Source organism: Triticum dicoccoides, chromosome 6B (assembly GCF_002162155.2).
Source record: "Triticum dicoccoides isolate Atlit2015 ecotype Zavitan chromosome 6B, WEW_v2.0, whole genome shotgun sequence".
Taxonomy (NCBI): Eukaryota; Viridiplantae; Streptophyta; class Magnoliopsida; order Poales; family Poaceae; genus Triticum; species Triticum dicoccoides.
The window spans coordinates 578,383,173-578,389,990 of NC_041391.1; the positions used below are offsets into that span (position 1 = coordinate 578,383,173).

Below are 6,818 nucleotides of genomic sequence, written 5' to 3' on the forward strand. Positions count from 1 at the left end.
GTGTGAGGGGGAGGAGGGGCGAAGAACATAGGTCTGTTCGTGAGGCGCCGCCAGGAGAAAGATGGGGATGGGTGGGCTGGCCCGCGCGGTTATCCAGTTACCAGGGCCAGACGCCAGGGTCCTTGGCGTCTGGCCCCTTTGCCACGTCAGCGGGTCAACGGGCAGGCGGGCAGTGCGGGCCAGGGGCCAGACGCCAGGGTTCGTGGCGTCTGCTTTGCAACCCAGACGCCAGGGATGTTGGCGTCACCTAAAAAGATCAGAGACAAATTTTTTTTCAAAGCGAGGTCAAATCGGGATTTTGTTAGCCTTTTAGGTCAGAACAGTAATTTTGTCCTCCGTCCGGGTGGCAGGTGGTTTTGCTTGATGGACCCACTTAGCCATGGCAGCGGCTGCTCCTCCGAAAGCTTCGGCTTCCCCGCTGTCGTCCCTTGGCCGATCCCCTGACGTACGGCCACCTGATGTTGGGCCACTGACGCGTGGGTCCGGGTCCACACATCAGTGTGTGCGCCGTACGTCAGAGGAGCTGCGTCCGCTCTCCACCGGCCCGGGCTGCGGCGCGGCGTTGCTGGGGCCTGTCAACTGCAGGCACCGACTAAATGTTGACTGGTCAATCACCACAGCCGTCTCCTAGTCATCTGACTGACCCCGGCGCCGTCACGTCACCTCTGCCTCCGCCGGGCACGCGACGGCCTGTTTGAGCACCACCAGGCCGGCGGCGAGCCGGAGGGAGAGCAACAGGCTCCATGACTTGGTGCCGGAGGCCGGCATCGGCGCGTATTCTACTCTCTTCCGGAACCCGTGTTGGTAACGAACCCGAGTCTGTATTCGATGCGGACACAGGATTTGTACCATATCCAGCTTATATAATGCAGCCCGCGGCCAAAGAAGGCCAAGACCAGATCGATTGTAGCACGCCACGCCACGCCGCGAGAAGCCCAGAACGAGCTCCTCTTCTTTCGCAATCGCTAGTGCGTGCTCTACTCGCCGACATGGCAGAAGAACGGGACGGCGCGGAGGAGAAGGCCGTCGTCGGAGCGGGAGAGCAGGAGGGGCAGATCGTCGTCGCCGGAGCAGCGTACGAGGAGGAGGAGACGGACGGCGGTCGGGGTGGCGGAGTTGGAGCCGCAGGAGGCGAGGAGGTCGGCAGGGGCGACGCGCAGTTGATATTCATTCCGCCGCCGGGGTTCCGGTTCAGGCCGAGCGACGACGAGCTGATCAGGTACTACCTGCTCCCCAAGCTGCAGGGCCGGGGCCACGCGCCCAACAGGGCCATCATCGAGCACAACGTGTACCAGTGCCACCCGGACGACCTCGTCGGTACGTTTTAATTTCTCGCCGGCTTTTCGCCGCCGATCGACTTACTTACATTACGGCCTCTGGTGATCAGATCAACTCATCGTCGACATGTTCGTTTGCTTCGTCTCCGTGGATCTTCTGCAGGCAAGTACAGGAGCCGGGGCGAGGGCAAGAGCTTCTACTTCCTGTCGCCGAGGGTGCGCCGGTACGACAACGGGGACCGGCCACGGCGGGACACGGAGGACGGCCGCGGCCGGTGGAAGGTGTCGACGGGCAAGAGGGACATGCAGGAGAAGAAGGTGGCCGGCGACGGCACGACCCGCTACTGCATGAGCGTCCTCAACTACTTCGAGAGCCCCAGAGGCGGCGGCCGCAAGTCCGAGTGGCTCATGAGGGAGCTCACCGTCCCGGCGTACGAGATCAAGCTCCCCAAGGACGGCGGCCCTGGCGGCAGGACGGTGAGTTTTCCGAAATTTCAAACCACGTTACCGTTTTGAAGTTTTTTTTTCTTTCTATTTTTTTTGCTAAAAACGTTGGCTGATTTCTCGCTCTTATATTATGAGACGGAGGGAATAGATTTTGAACAAGGATTTGTCAAATTTATTTATGATCTTCATTTAAATCATGAAAATTTTGCACAAAAGAGCACAAGCGCGAACAATGCCAGAAAAGACCCACTCCCAGAATCAATGAAATTTCTAGATTGCCGTTCTGAAGTGTTTTTCTTTTTCTTTCTGTTTGCTAAAAGTAATCCGTTTAAAGCTAATTTCTATATTATGAACAATCAATTTTGTTTGCCGGCAATAAACAGTCAAATCTTCTCTAGGAATTGCCGTAAAATAAACTTCTAATTTATTCATCTTCAATTATGACAGTACAACAAACACAAAAGAAAAACCAAAAATACATTGAGATCCGTAGAATCAAATAAGTGCCTGCTCTCATTTGATTTTACATATCGAAGCTTACAATATTGATTATACACTCTCTAGGAAAGCCATATTTAATAGTAAGTGCTTACTCTCATTTGATTGAGACATATACGGAGCCAACTAAAAAATAGGAAAATATCTGACTTTCATTGGATGACTCCATGCAGTTGGATAGGTACGTGATGTGCAAGATTTACCTCAAAGACGACAAAGGCGACGACGACGAGGAGGCAGGGCCCAGCAGCGCCTCGCCGCTGCACCTGCACGGGCCGGTGGAAGGTGATGAAGGGCCGACGGCGGAGCTTCCAAAGCTTTCGAAGAAAATGGCGGGCAAGAGGCCCGCGGAGGACCAGCAGCTGCGGAACGCCGCCGCGAGGAAGCGGGCTCACCACTCAAAATGCCTGCAAATCGAGCCACCACCAGCACAAGGCAACGGCATGCAAGCTCCGTTCAGCACGCCGGGATACTACGGTGGATCAGGGCAGCCCATGCTCATGGGGTGTCACGCTGGCACACCGATGCCGCGGCCACTGCTGGCGTACAACAACGGCCAGGTGCACGTGCCACGGCAGCAGGTGCCGGTGATGATGAGACAGTCGGCGGCGTACAACGGACAGGTGACGGTGATGGCGCGACCGCCGGCGGCGTACAACGGGAAGATGCCGGTGAGGCAGCAGCAGGTGGCTTTCAACGGCCAGGTGCGGCCGCCGCCGTGCCGGCCCGCAGGTAGCCCCAACGGCTATGCTCAGAGTCTGACAATGATGGCGCGGCCTTCGTGCCCGGCCGGCCAAGCAGTGAACCCGCAGATGCAGAAGCAGCCGGAGACGGATGAGATGCGCGAGAAGCGGGTGCTTCAACAGAACCTGGAGGAACACCTCCGGATGCAGTCGTTCACGCAGCAGCAGCAACAGGTGATGGCGTTCACGCAGCAGCAGCAGCAGCAACAGCTGGCGATGGCGTCCACGCACCAGCAGCGGCAGGCGATGGCGTTCATGATGCGCCAGCAGCAGCAATGGAGGATGTCGTTCATGTTGCACCAGCAGCAGCAGCAGTACCATCAGCAGCAACAGCAACAGCACTTGGGCGGCGGCAACGCCAATTACTATCACCACGAAGGGGCCATGGTCCTCCCGACGACGAGCAGTTCTCCAGGAGAGGCGGCGCTGGTAACAGCAGACGGCTCGCCGGTCAGTACGGTGGTGTCTGTGGAGGGAAACGAGGAGGGCTGCAACAACAACGGGGATTGCAGCAGCCATGGTCGGGAGGAGTCCGCGGCTTCGCCGGGCCGGGTGACGGCGCCGGCATCGGCAGAGGGTGATGGCCCCCAGCATGCATGATTCGGCACCGTGATGTACGCAAGTGTATATGTATTGTGCACAAAGCCTTGTTTCTGTTGGTTTATGCTCCTTTTAGAATGAGCTCTGCACCAAACTTTTACAACAACAGATAGACCTTCAACGCTTTTCCATGTATGCCTTTGCTCGCCAATTTCTTTGCTTTAGTCAGCTGTATGTTCTGTTTCCTGAAATTGCAACAGCCTCAAGAGTAAATGTAATTCAGCTAGTACGTATTTATTTCTGTTTTTTTCGTTGATGTGTTTTTTTTTCCTTCTGAGCAACTTCATCTACTATCTACTATCACTATAAAAGTAAGAGAGGGCGAAGAACCCGATCATCCTATCCATCAAAAACCTGCAGTCTACATCCCTCCACCCTACTAAACGCGTTTTACGCTTTAATTACCCACCATGCCATTACTTTAATTAATTACCCGTCATGTCATTGGGTTAACATCGTTCCCCCAAACACGTCGCTCCCCTTTGCCCTCTCGCAACCACGCTGTCGGGACAGTTTTGGCACCGCCCCACACCTTGCCCGCCCTCTTCCTACAGCCTGCGCCAGCCACCGCCTCGACCGCCGCCGGAGAACCTCCATCTGCGCCGTCCACGCTCCACGCACCGCCGTGTCGTCCGCACCCGCGCCGCCGATCAGGCGGACCAGGGGTTGGCGCCGCTTGGCAGGGGCAGCAGCAGCACGCCCCCGACATAGACGCCTCCGGCCCTGGACGATCTGAATCGTCCGTCCGATTTTTTGCCCGGCAAGGGCAGCAACATGCCTCCGACGCGGACGCCTCCGGCCACGGGGTTGTTGGATGCCCTGGGGTTGCTGTCGACGCCTTGCGCCCTGCTGTAGTTGGCTGCTGCAAAAGCAAACTGAATCTCCTGTTGTTGCTGGCTGCTGCAGACGCAAACTGAATCTCCTGCTGTTTATGGCTGTAGCGGACGCAAAATGAGTCTCCTGTTGTTGCTAGCTGCTGCAGACGCAAATCGAATTTCCTGCTGTCGCTGGCTACTGCAGACGCGGATGCTCAGGCCCTGTTTGGTTCATAAGTCCTAGAACTTTTTTTAGTCCCAACTTATAAGTCCCAAGTCCCTAAAAAGTCCCTACCTGTTTGGTTCTTGAGACTTATAAGTCCCTATAAGACCATATTACAACTATAAGTCCCTATAAGACTCTCCTTGAGAGTCTTATTTCATAAGTCTCAAATGCCCACTTTAAGTCCCTATAAGTCCCTCCTGTTTGGTTTAGATGGAACTTATAGGGACTTTTTTAAGTCCCTAAACCAATAAGTCCCTGGAAACAAACACCCTCTCAGGTTCAGGATGCATATACGGGTGAGTTTTTTTTTATTTTGTTCAATATTAGACAATATTTTTTTCTCCTTTGGTTCTTATCTATTGATTACTTCCTCTATGACATTTTTGTAGGAACCTTTCATGTGTGATTGTTTGTTGTACTATCAAAAATCAAAAGCCTCCTATATGTTTGTACTAACTGTTATTGTACGGATTTGGCCTTTTTCCCTTGTATATGCGTCTCTGCTATGTTTAAAGAAGGGCAAAATTCCTTCTATTTTACATACCTCATCGAACTATAACGGATTAGTTGCAATTTTACATGCAATTCCTGGCATTGTTATGCATGACTTTGCGTCAAAACATATTTATTCCTTTTCCTCTTGTTTCAGGTTTTAAGCGAGGAATTTTTTTCTCAAAGTTGAGCGATCTAGGTAACTATCAGAGATGGAATTACCGGAGACACACTACTGTGATTATCTTAAAATGTTATTAAGGTGAATAGTTGCAGAGTTGCAGTAATTATATTAGTTGTTGATAAGTCATGGTCTGCTGGAAAAATGGTTTAGTGCAAATTACTCTAAAATAGAATACCACTTAATTGTTGGTGTATCCTCCGTGAAGACTTGGTGCATCCATATGAAGATGCTTGCCCGTGTCTCCATTGGACTGTGGATAGTGCATATGATTTTTAGAACTTATCATGTTCTTTACATTGTTTTGTTATACACCAAAAGTATCTTTAGAACATTCTCATATAAGCAGCCAGGGTCATTATTTTGCTTTAAGTGGATTAACAATTTATGTTGCCGCGGTATGAAAATTTTGTTCATGATCATTTCTCTTATCTTTTGATGCAACTGGATATTTAACATTTTTACAGTGTCTTCGAGATTACTCTGATCTTATGTTCTTCTGGTTCTCAAATTAAACATGGTTGTTTTTTCTCAAATTTGTAAAAGAAATTTGTAGCATTAATCTCACCTTGTAATCAGAAGGGAGATAGATATGGTGAGAGATAGATATAGGCATGCTACAAGAGCTTTAGATTTTAATGTTTTGTTAACAAATTTGGAGTGAACATGTTCGTACTTGTACAATGCAAACTAAATATATCATACTTATGGAGCATGAATTTAATTTGGATTTCCTTCCAGGATGCACCGGCTATCCTAATCTCAGCCCGGAGGTGAAAAAACTAGTTGTTCATGCACTTTTTTTAGATGAAAGGGGGTAGAAACCCCCGCGGTCCCATTTTTGTAAATGAAACCAGGAACATCGTCGAAAGAGCAAATGTTTCCCCCCAGGGGAGGGAGCATGAAAACAGTATGCCCTGAGGCTAAATTAAAAAAAGGACAGTGTAATGCAACCGCAAAACAACTTTTGTTACAGTGTGGGGAGTGTCATTCCACCACTGTAACAGCAGCTACTCGACTAAGCTTCCATCCCGCAGGTCATCATGCTATCAGCACGGCCTTCAACTGACTTGTTGTCCTCCAGTTTCTCCACTGCGCCTCTGAGCTTCTTCCATGGTTGCATCGGTGATCCCAGCAGGTCTAGCGGAGTGAATGGGCTGAGCAGGCAGTGCTTGGCACCACCAGAAGGGCTCCTCGGAGGTGAAGTGAATGGGTGTGGTTCGCCTGGCGTGACATAGTCATCCAGGTTCAGCTTGGAGAGGAGAACCTGATCGTCTTCTTCATTGCAGGTCATCCCCAGCATAGTCACCTTGCCATGATTTGGAATGGGGTTTCCAAAATCACCGAAATCTGGCTTGATATCTTCTCCCACTGCGGGATTGTTTCCTCCCTGAACAAGATCGTCCATCTCCTCATTGTCCCCAACACTTTTATACAAATCTGTTTCGAATCAATCCACACAGCATTATTAAAAACATGGGCATTTCTGTTCTTCCACAAAGTCCAAAGAATGCATGCACATATAGAGTTTAGCACTGT

At 51.0% G+C, this 6,818-nt stretch overlaps 1 pseudogene; it reads left to right on the forward strand.

Moving 5' to 3' along the window:
* The first annotated feature begins 989 nt into the window (after window positions 1–989).
* On the forward strand, window positions 990–3,565 carry LOC119321291 (annotated as a pseudogene).
* Window positions 3,566–6,818: the final 3,253 nt, after the last annotated feature.